General features: G+C 42.0%; 1 protein-coding gene across 1 annotated transcript in view; it reads left to right on the top strand.

Moving 5' to 3' along the window:
* Nucleotides 1-3,837: 3,837 nt before the first annotated feature.
* LOC124002077 (transcription regulator protein BACH2-like) overlaps nucleotides 3,838-17,238 on the top strand; it is a 105,778-nt gene continuing 92,377 nt past the window's right edge. The window contains exon 1 of the mRNA XM_046309335.1: nucleotides 3,838-4,103. The gene's annotated coding sequence lies outside the window, so the exon portion shown is untranslated. The remainder of the gene's footprint in view (nucleotides 4,104-17,238) is intronic.

Raw genomic sequence — 17,238 nt, 5'->3', positions numbered from 1 at the left:
TCCGGGGTCTCCAGTGACCGTCCCCAGTCCGGGGTCTCCAGTGACGGTCCCTAGTCTGGAGTCTCCAGTGACGGTCCCCAGCCCGGGGCCTCCAGTGACGGGCCACAGTCCGGAACCTCCAACGACGGGCCACAGTCCGGGGCCTCCAGTGACGGTCCCCAGCCCGGGGCCTCCAGTGACGGTCCCCAGTCCGGGGTCTCCAGTGACGGTCCCCAGCCCGGGGTCTCCAGTGACGGTCCCCAGCCCGGGGCCTCCAGTGGCGGTCCCCAGCCCGGGGCCTCCAGTGACGGTCCCCAGCCCGGGGCCTCCAGTGACGGTCCCCAGCCCGGGGCCTCCAGTGACGGTCCCCAGCCCGGGGCCTCCAGTGACGGTCCCTAGTCCGGGGTCTCCAGTGACGGTCCCTAGTCCGGGGTCTCCAGTGACGGTCCCTAGTCTGGAGTCTCCAGTGACGGTCCCCAGCCCGGGGTCTCCAGTGACGGTCCCCAGCCCGGGGTCTCCAGTGACGGTCCCCAGCCCGGGGCCTCCAGTGACGGTCCCCAGCCCGGGGCCTCCAGTGACGGTCCCCAGCCCGGGGCCTCCAGTGACGGTCCCTAGTCCGGGGTCTCCAGTGACGGTCCCTAGTCTGGAATCTCCAGTGACGGTCCCCAGCCCGGGGCCTCCAGTGACGGTCCCCAGCCCGGGGCCTCCAGTGACGGTCCCCAGCCCGGGGCCTCCAGTGACGGTCCCCAGCCCGGGGCCTCCAGTGACGGTCCCCAGCCCGGGGCCTCCAGTGACGGTCCCCAGCCCGGGGCCTCCAGTGACGGTCCCCAGCCCGGAGTCTCCAGTGACGGTCCCCAGCCCGGGGCCTCCAGTGACGGTCCCCAGCCCGGGGCCTCCAGTGACGGTCCCCAGCCCGGGGCCTCCAGTGACGGTCCCCAGCCCGGGGTCTCCAGTGACGGTCCCCAGCCCGGGGTCTCCAGTGACGGTCCCCAGCCCGGAGTCTCCAGTGACGGTCCCCAGCCCGGGGCCTCCAGTGACGGTCCCCAGCCCGGGGTCTCCAGTGACGGTCCCCAGCCCGGGGCCTCCAGTGACGGTCCCCAGCCCGGAGTCTCCAGTGACGGTCCCCAGCCCGGAGTCTCCAGTGACGGTCCCCAGCCCGGAGTCTCCAGTGACGGTCCCCAGCCCGGAGTCTCCAGTGACGGTCCCCAGCCCGGGGCCTCCAGTGACGGTCCCCAGCCCGGGGCCTCCAGTGACGGTCCCCAGCCCGGGGCCTCCAGTGACGGTCCCCAGCCCGGGGCCTCCAGTGACGGTCCCCAGCCCGGGGCCTCCAGTGACGGTCCCCAGCCCGGGGCCTCCAGTGACGGTCCCCAGCCCGGGGCCTCCAGTGACGGTCCCCAGCCCGGGGCCTCCAGTGACGGTCCCCAGCCCGGGCCTCCAGTGACGGTCCCCAGCCCGGGGCCTCCAGTGACGGTCCCCAGCCCGGGGCCTCCAGTGACGGTCCCCAGCCCGGGGCCTCCAGTGACGGTCCCCAGCCCGGGGCCTCCAGTGACGGTCCCCAGCCCGGGGCCTCCAGTGACGGTCCCCAGCCCGGGGTCTCCAGTGACGGTCCCTAGTCCGGAGTCTCCAGTGACGGTCTCCAGCCCGGGGCCTCCAACGACGGGCCACAGTCCGGGGCCTCCAGTGACGGTCCCCAGCCCGGGGCCTCCAGTGAAGGTCCCTAGTCCGGGGTCTCCAGTGACGGTCCCCAGCCCGGGGCCTCCAGTGACGGTCCCCAGCCCGGGGTCTCCAGTGACGGTCCCTAGTCCGGAGTCTGCAGTGACGGTCCCCAGCCCGGGGCCTCCAGTGACGGTCCCCAGCCCGGGGTCTCCAGTGACGGTCCCCAGCCCGGGGCCTCCAGTGACGGTCCCCAGCCCGGGGCCTCCAGTGACGGTCCCCCGGGGCCTCCAGGGCCTCCAGTGACGGTCCCCAGCCCGGGGCCTCCAGTGACGGTCCCCAGCCCGGGGCCTCCAGTGACGGTCCCCAGCCCGGGGTCTCCAGTGACGGTCCCTAGTCCGGAGTCTCCAGTGACTGTCCCCAGCCCGGGTCCTCCAGTGACGGTCCCTAGTCTGGGGCCTCCGGCATTAATCCAGGGTGCCGCTCTACAAAGGCGGAGGGACCCGTGTAAAGGACGGTAGATGCCCACCCGGACCCTCTCATATAAGTTCAGGTTTGCAGTCGGGAGTCCGGACCTTTGGGAGGGGGGGTACTGTCACGCCCTGACCTTAGTTATCTTTGTTTTCTTTATTATTTTGGTCAGGTCAGGGTGTGACTATGGTGGGTATATTAGTTTTTGTATTGTCCAGGGGATTTTGTATATCTAGGGGGTTTTGTAAGTCTAGGTATTTGTATGTCTATGGAGGCCTGAATTGGTTCCCAATCAGAGGCAGCTGATTATCGATGTCTCTGATTGGGGGCCATATTTAGGTAGCCATTTTGTCTAGGGTATTTGTGGGTTCTTGTCTATGTGTAGTTGCCTGTTCAGCACTCTTTGTATAGCGTCACGGTTTATTTTGTTCAGTGTTCATTCTTATAATAAAGAGTGTGGTATGGTCTCCTCGCTACGACGGCTGTGACAGTAGATGGGCGGGAAAAAACAGATATGTAATCAATTTTGAATTCTGGATGTAACACAACAAAATGTGGAATAAATCAAGGGGTATGAAAACTTTCTGAAGAGACTGTAAATGTCTTACCCGTGATGAAACGTTTTCACACATAGCTAAGTGTGGCCTACTGGATCCCCACATTTCCCACTCTCCCACACCAAATAGCCTGAAGCTACAGGGCTCATCTTGCAGGCTCTGTTTCTTTACTGGGGAGCATTGTGAACCGTAGATGTGGATTTGTTTTACCAGGTTACATGTACATTGAATAACACAGCAGCATTTCTGAATGTTTGGTTAGTTCTGTATGACATAAAAACGATGACAAAGTTGGCTATTTTTACAATGGGGCTCAATGGGAAAGAATGTCTGTTTTCCCCAACTTGTGGGTGTGGTCAAAGGGAATTCATTTTTATGATGTGAATATTGACTCAGAGTAGGCTCCGGAGTGGCGCAGTGGTCTAAGGCACTGCATCTCAGTGCTAGAGGCATCACTACACACCCAGGCTGTATCACAACCGTCCGGGATTGGGAGTCCCATAGGGCGGCGCACAATTGGACCAGCATTGTCCGGGTTAGGGTTTGGCTGAGGTAGGCCGTCATTGTAAATAAGAAATTGTTCTTAACTGACTTGCCTAGTTAAATAACTAGGTTTAAAAATAATAATAATTAAAGGCTGGAGACTGTTCAGTCAGTCAAGGATCTATAACAGGATGAGATTATGCTTTCTGGGTCCTAGGTGTAGGCTAATAGGGATGTGAATGAGTGAAGAGCATCTACTCCAGGGGAAGCTGATGATGTACACTATGGGATTGTTTTTCTCTGAGTGGTGATAAGCAGTTAATGGTTAGTAATAAATGTCATAAGTGAGATGTATTCATCTTAAATCATTCTGTCAAAATGTAGTGTTTATTTTTTTGATGTCTTCGGGTTGGCATGATGATATGCATCCAGAGGATGTTATTTTAGCCTATTGGTGGTGGATCAAAGGATCTTCATTATCCCTAGCCATTCTCCCGTTCCTCGCTCCGCGGTGAATCACACACATCTACAATAACGGAATTTACGGTGACATGGTTGTGAAGGCAATTCACCAATCCCAAATGCGCCCACCATTTGGAGTAAAACTTCAACTCTACGGGGGCTTTGGTGTAATTTCTGCACAGCGCAATGTTGTGAATGAGGGACAGGGTGACGTCAGCGCTCGAATGTCAACAATGTAGAGCTGGGCGAAAGCATTTCATACGAGGGATACAAACAGCAGAGGAGGAAGCTGCACGCTGTTTTTCAAAGAGACAAAAACGATAACATATATTAGGCCTAACCACGCGTTATGCGTTATGATACGAAATATTGATGACTATTGCTAAACACGCACTTTCAACAGTTTGGAGTGGGTGCTGCTGAAGTCACCATGTGGAATCAATCTAATTTGTAAGAGACCGACGGAGCGCTGACGTGCAAGAAAACAGGAAAGTTAAGGTGAGCTTATTACTGTTTTGTTACCTAGGCCTATATGCAATTACATGATGGTTTTGGTTTAGAGTGCGTCCTTTCCCCTGTGTTGCATTGTCCCATTTGCAGTGCTAATGCATTACATTACATTCTTATACATTCGTTGATATAAAATCATAAATATGCATGAAGACGGTTGTTTTTGTTGTTTAATTATCAGCTTAGCGCACCAATAGCCTTTATTTGGCCAGTAATACATTGAGGTGGTCTTCCTATTGCGCAGAGCGGTGACAGTGCGCTTTGTTGCGCAGGGAATGTTTTTCGAACGAGGCTGAGTGGTCGCTGCATGGTCAATATGACATGCGGGCACTGTCATTTTGCGGAAAGAGGGGGCAGAGCGGGACAAAGGATCTCATCGAGTAGCTCTTATTCCCGCCATTGGCCGCTATAGAAAGACATTTCATTATTTGTTTCCAACGAATTAGTGACTTGCAATAATGCAGTGTTGATTTTAACGAACGAAAACGGTAAATAGATTGCACATGGACATGTTTTGTGCTTGCTAGGTGTCAGTAAACCGCCGTGATATGTTCAGCTATTGAAATAGGCTACTATAAGAATTTCCATAGAGAACTGTGTCACGGCTAGATGTCGCTCTGCTCCCCACGTGTTAGGCTACCAACACCAATTACAGCTGACAATAAATCTTAACAAATGCTGATGAATTCCTGATTCTATTTATACTTTTTTGAATCACCAATTGAATGACCTAATGTTTTTATGGATTGATTCTAATTTGATTGAGTATAATGGATTTAGTTTCAGTGCCATGCATGAACCTCAATGTTCCTCTTGGTCTACCCCTTCTGACCATCTAATAATATTGTCATCTTTCCACCTGAATTGTGGTGTCACTCCCTGCCCTGTTTTTTGCATCTGATCTTAATAAGGTCATTTGCTTTCCCTTATCTTTCCTTGTTTAAGGTCTCACGTGATGGGGAAAGGGCATCAGTAACTCAAATAGTTGAGTTATTGGATTCCCGGGAAGCAGACTTACATCATTGTTTTGAAAGGAATTTGCCTCAAATTAACCTACCTGTTTCATATTACCTCACTATTCTAAACAATATTCTCTGCAATTTAACTATTAAACCACAAATACTACTGTAAAACGTAACATTGTAAATACAGCAGGCATAAAAAAAACAGAAAAGAGACAGGAGGAAAGAGAGAAAGAGTGACAGAGAGAGAACATAGAGAGAGAGAACATAGAGAGAGAGAACATAATGAGAGAGAGAGAACATAATGAGAGAGAGAGAGAACATAGAGAGAGAACATAATGAGAGAGGACATAATGAGAGAGAACATAATGAGAGAGAGAACATAATGAGAGAGAGAGAGAACATAGAGAGAGGACATAATGAGAGAGAGAACATAATGAGAGAGAGAGAGAGAACATAGAGAGAGAACATAATGAGAGAGAGAACATAATGAGAGAGAGAACATAATGAGAGAGAGAGAGAGAACATAATGAGAGAGAGAGAACATAATGAGAGAGAGAGAGAGAACATAATGAGAGAGAGAGAACATAATGACAGAGAGAGAATATAATGAGAGAGAGAACATAATGAGAGAGAGAGAACATAATGACACAGAGAGAATATAATGAGAGAGAGAGAACATAATGAGAGAGAGAACATAATGACACAGAGAGAATATAATGAGAGAGAGAGAACATAATGAGAGAGAGAGAACATAATGACACAGAGAGAATATAATGAGAGAGAGAGAACATAATGAGAGAGAGAGAACATAATGAGAGAGAGAGAGAGAGAGAGAGAGAACATAATGAGAGAGAGAGAACATAATGAGAGAGAGAGAGAGAACATAATGAGAGAGAGAGAACATAATGACAGAGAGAGAATATAATGAGAGAGAGAACATAATGAGAGAGAGAGAACATAATGACACAGAGAGAATATAATGAGAGAGAGAGAACATAATGAGAGAGAGTGAACATAATGAGAGAGAGAGAACATAATGAGAGAGATAACATAATGAGAGAGAGAGAACATAATGTCAGAGAGAATATAATGAGAGAGAGAGAACATAATGAGAGAGAGAGAACATAATGAGAGAGCGAGAGAACATAATGGGTGAGAGAACATAATGAGAGAGAGAGAGAACATAATGAAAGAGAACATAATGGAAGAGAGAGAACATAATGAGAGAGAGAACATAATGAGAGAGAGAGAACATAATGAGAGAGAGAGAGAGAACATAATGAGAGAGAGAGAGCATAATGAGAGAGAGAGAACATAATGAGAGAGAGAGAACATAATGCGAGAGAGAGAGAACATAATGATAGAGAACATAATGAGAGAGAGAGAGAGTGTAATGAGAGAGAGGACATAATGAGAGAGAGAACATAATGAGAGAGAGAGAACATAATGAGAGAGACGCAGAGAGAGAACATGAGATAGAACATAATGAGAGAGAGAGAACATAATGGTAGAGAGAGAGAGAGAACATAATGAGAGAGAGAACATAATGGTAGAGAGAGAGAGAACATAATGAGAGAGAGAGAGAACATAATGAGAGAGAGAGAGAGAGAACATAATGAGAGAGAACATAATGAGAGAGAGAGAACATAATGAGAGAGAGAGAACATAATGAGAGAGAGAGAACATAATGAGAGAGAGAGAGAACATAATGATAGAGAACATAATGAGAGAGAGAGTGTAATGAGAGAGAGAACATAATGAGAGAGAACATAATGAGAGAGAGAGAGAACATAATGAGAGAGAGAGAGAACACAATGAGAAAGAGAGAACATAATGACAGAGAGAGAATATAATGAGAGAGAGAGAACATAATGAGAGAGAAGAACATAATGAGATATAACATAATGAGAGAGAACATAATGGGAGAGAGAACATAATGAGAGAGAGAGAACATAATGAGAGAGAACATAATGAGAGAGAGAGAGAACATAATGAGAGAGAGAGAGCATAATGAGAGAGAGAACATAATGATAGAGAACATAATGATAGAGAACATAGTGAGAGAGATAACATAATGAGAGAGAGAATGTAATGAGAGAGAGCACAATGAGAGAGAGAGAACATAATGACAGAGAGAGAATATAATGAGAGAGAGAGAACATAATGAGAGAGAGAGAGAACATAATGAGAGAGAGAGAGAACATAATGGAGAGAGAGAGAGAACATAATGAGAGAGAGTGAACGTAATGAGAGAGAACACAATGAGAGAGAGAGAACATAATGACAGAGAGAGAATATAATGAGAGAGAGAGAACATAATGAGAGAGAGAGAACATAATGAGAGAGAGAGAACATAATGGGAGAGAGAGAGAGAGAACATAATGGGAGAGAGAGAGAACATAATGAGAGAGAGAGAACATAATGAGAGAGAGTGAACATAATGAGAGAGAGAGAACATAATGAGAGAGAACATAATGAGAGAGAGAGAACATAATGAGAGAGAGAGAGAGGATAATGACAGAGAGAGAATATAATGAGAGAGAGAGAGAACATAATGAGGGAGAGAGAACATAATGAGAGAGAGAGAACATAATGACAGAGAGAGAATATAATGAGTGAGAGAGAGAACATAATGAGAGAGAGAGAGAGAGAGAACATAATGAGAGAGAACATAATGAGAGAGAACATAATGAGAGAGAGAGATAACATAATGGGTGAGAGAACATAATGAGAGAGAGAGAGGGAACATAATGAGAGAGAGAGAACATAATGATAGAGAACATAATGAGAGAGAGAACATAATGAGAGAGAGAACATAATGAGAGAGAACATAATGAGAGAGAGAGAGAACATAATGAGAGAGAGAGATAACACAATGAGAGAGAGAACATAATGAGAGAGAGAACATAATGAGAGAGAGAGAACATAATGAGAGAGAGAGATAACACAATGAGAGAGAGAACATAATGACAGAGAGAGAACATAATGAGAGAGAGAGAGATAACACAATGAGAGAGAGAACATAATGAGAGAGAGAGAACATAATGAGAGAGAGAGATAACACAATGAGAGAGAGAACATAATGAGAGAGAGAGATAACACAATGAGAGAGAGAACATAATGAGAGAGAGAGAACATAATGAGAGAGAGAGATAACACAATGAGAGAGAGAACATAATGAGAGAGAGAGAACATAATGAGAGAGAGAGATAACACAATGAGAGAGAGAACATAATGACAGAGAGAGAATATAATGAGAGAGTGAGAACATAATGAGAGAGAAGAACATAATGAGATAGAGAGAGGACATAATGAGAGAGAGAACATAATGAGAGAGAGAGAGAGAGAACATAATGAGAGAGCGAGAGAACATAATGGGTGAGAGAACATAATGCCAGAGAGAATATAATGAGAGAGAGAGAACATAATGAGAGAGAGAACATAATGAGAGAGAGAGAGAGAACATAATGAGAGAGCGAGAGAACATAATGGGTGAGAGAACATAATGAGAGAGAGAGAGAGAGAGAGAGAGAGAGAGAGAGAGAGAGAGAGAGAGAGAGAGAGAGAGAGAACATAATGGTAGAGTGAGAGAGAACATAATGGTAGAGTGAGAAAGAGAACATAATGAGAGAGAACATAATGGGAGAGAGAGAACATAATGAGAGACAGAACATAATGAGAGAGAGAGAACATAATGAGAGCGAGAGAACATAATGAGAGAGAGAGCATAATGAGAGTGAGAGAGAACATAATGATAGAGAACATAATGAGAGAGAGAGAACATAATAAGAGAGAGAGAGAGAACATAATGAGAGAGAGAACATAATGAGAGAGAGAGAACATAATGAGAGAGAGGCAGAGAGAGAACATAATGAGAGAGAGAGAGAGAGAGAGAGAGAGAGAGAGAGAGAGAGAGAGAGAGAGAGAGAGAACATAATGAGAGAGAGAACATAATGAGAGAGAGAGAGAACATAATGAGAGAGAGAGAGAACATAATGATAGAGAACATAATGAGAGAGAGAGAACATAATGAGAGAGAACATAATGAGAGAGAGAGTGTAATGAGAGAGAGAGAACATAATGAGAGAGAGAGAGAACATAATGAGAGAGAGAGAGAACATAAGAGAGAGAGAGAGAACATAATGAGAGAGAGAGAGAACACAATGAGAGAGAGAGAACATAATGACAGAGAGAGAACATAATGAGAGAGAGAGAACATAATGACAGAGAGAGAATATAATGAGAGAGAAGAACATAATGAGATATAACATAATGAGAGAGAGAGAGAACATAATGAGAGAGAGAACATAATGAGAGAGAGAGAACATAATGAGAGAGAGAACATAATGAGAGAGAGAGAACATAATGAGAGAGAGAACATAATGACAGAGAGAGAATATAATGAGAGAGAAGAACATAATGAGATATAACATAATGAGAGAGAGTGAACATAATGAGAGAGAGAGAGAGAGAACATAATGAGAGAGAGAACATAATGACAGAGAGAGAACATAATGAGAGAGAAGAACATAATGAGATATAACATAATGAGAGAGAGAGAGAAAACATAATGAGAGAGAGAACATAATGAGAGAGAGAGAGAACATAATGAGAGAGAGAGAGAGAGAGAACATAATGAGAGAGAGAGAACATAATGACAGAGAGAGAACATAATGAGAGAGAGAGAACATAATGACAGAGAGAGAATATAATGAGAGAGAAGAACATAATGAGATATAACATAATGAGAGAGAGTGAACATAATGAGAGAGAGAGAGAGAGAACATAATGAGAGAGAGAACATAATGAGAGAGAGAGAACATAATGAGAGAGAGAACATAATGACAGAGAGAGAATATAATGAGAGAGAAGAACATAATGAGATATAACATAATGAGAGAGAGTGAACATAATGAGAGAGAGAGAGAGAGAGAACATAATGAGAGAGAGAACATAATGAGAGAGAGAGAACATAATGAGAGAGAGAACATAATGAGAGAGAGAGAACATAATGAGAGAGAGAGAACATAATGAGAGAGAACATAATGAGAGAGAGTGAACATAATGAGAGAGAGAGAAGAGAGAGAGAACATAATGAGAGAGAGAACATAATGACAGAGAGAGAACATAATGAGAGAGAAGAACATAATGAGATATAACATAATGAGAGAGAGAGAGAAAACATAATGAGAGAGAGAACATAATGAGAGAGAGAGAGAACATAATGAGAGAGAACATAATGAGAGAGAGAGAACATAATGAGAGAGAGAGAGAACATAATGAGAGAGAGAGAACATAATGAGAGAGAGAGAACATAATGACAGAGAGAGAATATAATGAGAGAGAAGAACATAATGAGATATAACATAATGAGAGAGAGTGAACATAATGAGAGAGAGAGAGAACATAATGAGAGAGAGAACATAATGAGAGAGAGAACATAATGACAGAGAGAGAGAACATAATGAGAGAGAAGAACATAATGAGATATAACATAATGAGAGAGAGTGAACATAATGAGAGAGAGAGAGAGAGAGAGAACATAATGAGAGAGAGAACATAATGACAGAGAGAGAACATAATGAGAGAGAAGAACATAATGAGAGAGAAGAACATAATGAGAGAGAGAGAGAAAACATAATGAGAGAGAGAACATAATGAGAGAGAGAGAACATAATGCCAGAGAGAACATAATGAGAGAGAGAACATAATGAGAGAGAGAGAGAACATAATGAGAGAGAGAGAGAACATAATGAGAGAGAACATAATGAGAGAGAGAGAGAGAACATAATGAGAGAGAGAGAGAACATAATGAGAGAGAGAATATAATGAGAGAGTGAGAACATAATGAGAGAGAGAACATAATGACAGAGAGAACATAATGAGAGAGAGAGAACATAATGAGAGAGAGAGAACATAATGACAGAGAGAGAATATAATGAGAGAGAAGAACATAATGAGAGAGAGAGAACCTAATGAGAGAGAGAACATAATGAGAGAGAGAGAACATAATGAGAGATAGAGAACATAATGACAGAGAGAGAATATAATGAGAGAGAAGAACATAATGAGATATAACATAATGAGAGAGAGTGAACATAATGAGAGAGAGAGAACATAATGAGAGAGAGAACATAATGACAGAGAGAGAACATAATGAGAGAGAGAGAGAACATAATGACAGAGAGAGAATATAATGAGAGAGAGAGAACATAATGAGAGAGAGAACATAATGAGAGAGAGAGAACATAATGAGAGAGAGAACATAATGAGAACATAAGAGAGAACATAATGAGAGAGAGAGAACATAATGAGAGAGAGAACATAATGACAGAGAGAGAATATAATGAGAGAGAAGAACATAATGAGAGAGAGAGAACATAATGAGAGAGAGAAGAGAGAGAGAACATAATGAGAGAGAGAACATAATGACAGAGAGAGAACATAATGAGAGAGAAGAACATAATGAGATATAACATAATGAGAGAGAGAGAGAGAACATAATGAGAGAGAGAACATAATGAGAGAGAGAGAACATAATGCCAGAGAGAATATAATGAGAGAGAGAGAACATAATGAGAGAGAGAACATAATGAGAGAGAGAGAGAACATAATGAGAGAGAGAGAGAACATAATGAGAGAGAACATAATGAGAGAGAGAGAGAGAACATAATGAGAGAGAGAATATAATGAGAGAGTGAGAACATAATGAGAGAGAGAACACAATGACAGAGAGAACATAATGAGAGAGAGAGAACATAATGAGAGAGAGAGAACATAATGACAGAGAGAGAATATAATGAGAGAGAAGAACATAATGAGAGAGAGAGAACCTAATGAGAGAGAGAACATAATGAGAGAGAGAGAACATAATGAGAGAGAGAGAACATAATGAGAGAGAGAGAACATAATGAGAGAGAGAGAACATAATGAGAGAGAGAACATAATGAGAGAGAGAGAACATAATGAGAGAGAGAGAACATAATGAGAGAGAACATAATGGGAGAGAGAGAACATAATGAGAGAGAGAGAACATAATGAGAGAGAACATAATGGGAGAGAGAGAACATAATGAGAGAGTGAGAACATAATGAGAGAGAGAGAACATAATGAGAGAGAACATAATGGGAGAGAGAGAACATAATGAGAGAGAGAACATAATGAGAGAGAGAGAGAGAACATAATGAGAGAGAGAGAGAACATAATGATAGAGAACATAATGAGAGAGAGAGTGTAATGAGAGAGAGAGGACATAATGAGAGAGAGAACATAATGAGAGAGAGAGAACATAATGAGAGAGAGAACATAATGAGAGAGAGAGAACATAATGAGAGAGAGGCAGAGAGAGAACATGAGATAGAACATAATGAGAGAGAGAGAACACAATGAGAGAGAGAACATAATGAGAGAGAGAGAGAACATAATGAGAGAGCGAGAGAACATAATGTGTGAGAGAACATAATGAGAGAGAGAGAGAGAGAACATAATGAGAGAGAACATAATGGGAGAGAGAACATAATGAGAGAGAGAGAGAACATAATGAGAGAGAGAGAACATAATGAGATAGAGAGAGAACATAATGAGATAGAGAGAGAACATAATGAGAGAGAGAGAGAACATAATGAGAGAGAGAGAGAGAACATCTATTAAATCAAAAAAGGCTTGTGGTCTAGACAACATCAGAAATGAAATGCTGAAAAACAGCACACCTGAGTTGCAAAATGCTGTACTTGAATTGTTCAACATGGTTTTAACTTCTGGCTACTTCCCTGATGTCTGGAACCAAAGGCTCATCTCCCCTATCCATTAATGTGGAGACAAATCAGACCCCAATAATTACAGGGGAATTTGCGTCAACAGTAACTTGGGGAAGGGGAAGATTTTCTGTAGCATTTTGAATTCAAGAATTCAAACCTTTCTTCAAATTGGCTTTCTTCCTAACCATCACACTACTGACCATATATACACCTTACACACACTAATTAATAAACACCATCACACTACTGACCATATATACACCTTACACACACTAATTAATAAACACCATCGCACTACTGACCATATATATACACACTAATTAATAAACACCACACTACTGACCAATTAATAAACACCATCACACTACTGACCATATATACACCTTACACACACTAATTAATAAACACCATCACACTACTGACCATATATACACACTAATTAATTACACACTGACCTAATTAATAAACACCATCACACTACTGACCATATATACACCTTACACACACTAATTAATAAACACCATCACACTACTGACCATATATACACCTTACACACACTAATTAATAAACACCATCACACTACTGACCATATATACACCTTACACACACTAATTAATAAACACCATCACACTACTGACCATATATACACCTTACACACACTAATTAATAACCACCACCACACTACTGACCATATATACACCTTACACACACTAATTAATAAACACGTCCACCAAAAAAAAGAGGGCAAAATCTTTGCTTGCTTTATTGACTTTAAAAAAGCATTTGATTCGATTTGGCACGAAGGGCTATTCTACAAAATTCTACAAAGTGGGCTTGGTGGTAAGGTGTATGACTTAATAAAATGTATGTACACAGAAAAGAAGTGTGCAATAAAAATCAAAAACCAAAGAACAGAGTTTTTTTCACAATGTCGAGGTGTGAGACAAGGCTGCAATTTGAGTTCAAATCTTTTCAACATTTATATCAATGAATTAGCAGACATGTTGGACCAATCTCCAGCCCCAGGACTCACACTATTTGACACAGAGGTGAAATACCTGCTATATGCTGATGACTTGGTACTTCTATCACCAACCAAAGAAGGTCTTCAACAAAACATTAATATTCTGGAGCAATATTGCCATAATTGGGCCCTGGCAGTAAATTTCCAAAAAACTAATATCATGATTTTCCAAAACAAAACGAGATGTCAGAAACACAAATGTAAATTCACCCTGAACAATACCTTAATTGAACACACAAAAAGTTACACCTACCTTGGTCTGACCATATCTGCATCGGGAAACTTTAATATGGCAGTGAATGCACTCAAAGAAAAAGCCCGCAGAGCAATGTATGCAATAAAAATGAAATTATTCAAAATCAACATCACAATTAAAATTTGGAATAAAATATTTGACAGTGTAATCCTACCAATAGCACTTTATGGAAGTGAGGTTTGGGGGCCACTCAATAAAATGGATTTTAAAATGTGGGACAAACATCCAATTGAAGCCCTACATGCAGAATTCTGTCGGAAAATCCTACAAGTCCAGAGAAATACACCAACTAATGCATGTAGGGCAGAATTGGGCCGTTTTCCAGTAATAATGAAGATACAGAAAAGATCATTAAAATTTTGGCTACATCTAAGTTCAAGTCCAAATTGAGTCTGCAATTTAAAGCACTTCAAGCCCAAGAGCTGAGCCCAGAAACGAGTCCTCTCAGTCAGCTGGTGTTGGACCTCACCAACCAAGCTGACACCAGCACTGCTTCAAAAGAAAGAATTCCAATAAGCAAAATCATGAACCAATCAAAGGAATCATATTTACAATACTGGAAAAACGAAACAAAATCCCAAAGCCGACTAAATTGCTATCTGACCCTAAACAGAGAATATGAATTGGCTGATTATCTCTACTCAGTCAGAGATACGAAGCAGAGACAGATCCTTACCAAGTACAGGCTGAGTGACCACCGATTGGCAATAGAAACCGGCAGACATAAAAAGACATGGCTACCCAAAGAGGAGCGTGTATGTGGTCACTGCATGACAGGGGAGGTAGAGACAGAGATGCACTTTCTCCTTTACTGTGATAAATATTCATCACAAAGAGATTCATTATTCACAGAAATGACAACATATATTCCACATTTTTACAAATTGAACCCAGAGGAAAAACTAAGAATACTCATGGGCGAAGGAGCAATGGCTCCTCTTGCAGCCAAATATGTATTTTCCTGCCATAGCCTGAGGGACACTGAATAATAACATCTGCATAGTAAACAGTAACTTACTTATTATTACTATTATTGTTATTACTATAATTATTAATGTTTATAATTCCAAATATGGTTGGTAATGGTAGTGATAACAGTTTAGTGATGGTAGTAGTAGTCGTAGTAATGATGATTGTAGTTGTAGTATTGATATAAAGAAGAAGATGACCGTTATTTAGTTATAAGTTAGTTATAATTTCATTTTCCATAATTTGATTTTATATTTATTACATTTCTACTATTGACTGTTACCATTTTATTGTTATTATTTTTGTATTTAATTTTATATTATTATTTACTACCATTTTCTATAATTATTTACTATCATTTATAATTTTGTTACAATGTATATTGTATACATTGTTGCTTTGGCAATATTGACAACATGTTTTTCATGCCAATAAAGCAGCTTGAATTTGAATTTGACATTATGATAGAGAACATAATGAGAGAGAGAGTGTAATGAGAGAGAGAGAACATAATGAGAGAGAGAACATAATGAGAGAGAGAGAGAACATAATGAGAGAGAGAACATAATGAGAGAGAACATAAAGAGAGAGAGAGAACATAATGAGAGAGAGAGAGAACATAATGAGAGAGAGAGAACATAATAGGGAGAGAGAACATAATGAGAGAGAGAGAGAGAGAGAGAACATAATGAGAGAGAGAGAGAACATAATGATAGAGAACATAATGAGAGAGAGAGAGTGTAATGAGAGAGAGAGAGAACATAATGAGAGAGAGAACATAATGAGAGAGTGAGAGAGAGAGAGAGAGAGAACATAATGAGAGAGAGAGAGAGAACATAATGAGAGAGAGAGAGAACACAATGAGAGAGAGAGAACATAATGACAGAGAGAGAATATAATGAGAGAGTGAGAACATAATGAGAGAGAAGAACATAATGAGATATAACATAATGAGAGAGAGTGAACATAATGAGAGAGAGAGAGAACATAATGAGAGAGAGAACATAATGAGAGAGAGAGAACATAATGCCAGAGAGAATATAATGAGAGAGAGAACATAATGAGAGAGAGAACATAATGAGAGAGAGAGAGAACATAATGAGAGAGAGAGAGAGAGAACATAATGAGAGAGAGAGAACATAATGAGAGAGAGAGAACATAATGCCAGAGAGAATATAATGAGAGAGAGAACATAATGAGAGAGAGAACATAATGAGAGAGAGAGAGAACATAATGAGAGAGAGAGAGAGAGAACATAATGAGAGAGCGAGAGATGAGAGAGAGAGAACATAATGGTAGAGTGAGAGAGAACATAATTAGAGAGAGAGATAGAGAGAGAGAACATAATGAGAGAGAGAGAGAGAAGAGAGAGAGAGAGAGAGAGAGAGAGAGAGAGAGAGAGAGAGAGAGAGAGAACATAATGAGAGAGAACATAATGGGAGAGAGAGAACATAATGAGAGAGAGAACATAATGAGAGAGAACATAATGAGAGAGAGAGAACATAATGAGAGAGAGAGAGAACACAATGAGAGAGAGAGAACATAATGACAGAGAGAGAATATAATGAGAGAGTGAGAACATAATGAGAGAGAAGAACATAATGAGATATAACATAATGAGAGAGAGTGAACATAATGAGAGAGAGAGAGAGAGAGAACATAATGAGAGAGAGAACATAATGAGAGAGAGAGAACATAATGCCAGAGAGAATATAATGAGAGAGAGAACATAATGAGAGAGAGAACATAATGAGAGAGAGAGAGAACATAATGGGTGAGAGAACATAATGAGAGAGAGAGAGAGAGAACATAATGAGAGAGAGAGAACATAATGGTAGAGTGAGAGAGAACATAATGAGAGAGAGAGAGAGAACATAATGAGAGAGAGAGAGAGAACATAATGAGAGAGAACATAATGGGAGAGAGAGAACATAATGAGAGAGAGAGAACATAATGCGAGAGAGAGAGAACATAATGAGAGAGAGAGAGAACATAATGAGAGAGAACATAATAAGGGAGAGAGAGAACATAATGAGAGAGAGAGAACATAATGATAGAGAACATAACGAGAGAGAGAGTGTAATGAGAGAGGACATAATGAGAGAGAGAGGCAGAGAGAGAACATGAGATAGAACATAATGAGAGAGAGAGA

The sequence above is a fragment of the Oncorhynchus gorbuscha genome, linkage group LG17 (genome assembly GCF_021184085.1).
Source record: "Oncorhynchus gorbuscha isolate QuinsamMale2020 ecotype Even-year linkage group LG17, OgorEven_v1.0, whole genome shotgun sequence".
In the NCBI taxonomy this organism is placed as follows: domain Eukaryota; kingdom Metazoa; phylum Chordata; class Actinopteri; order Salmoniformes; family Salmonidae; genus Oncorhynchus; species Oncorhynchus gorbuscha.
Note: the sequence above shows the minus strand (reverse complement) of the source record. Positions and strands in the feature narration are given on the sequence as shown.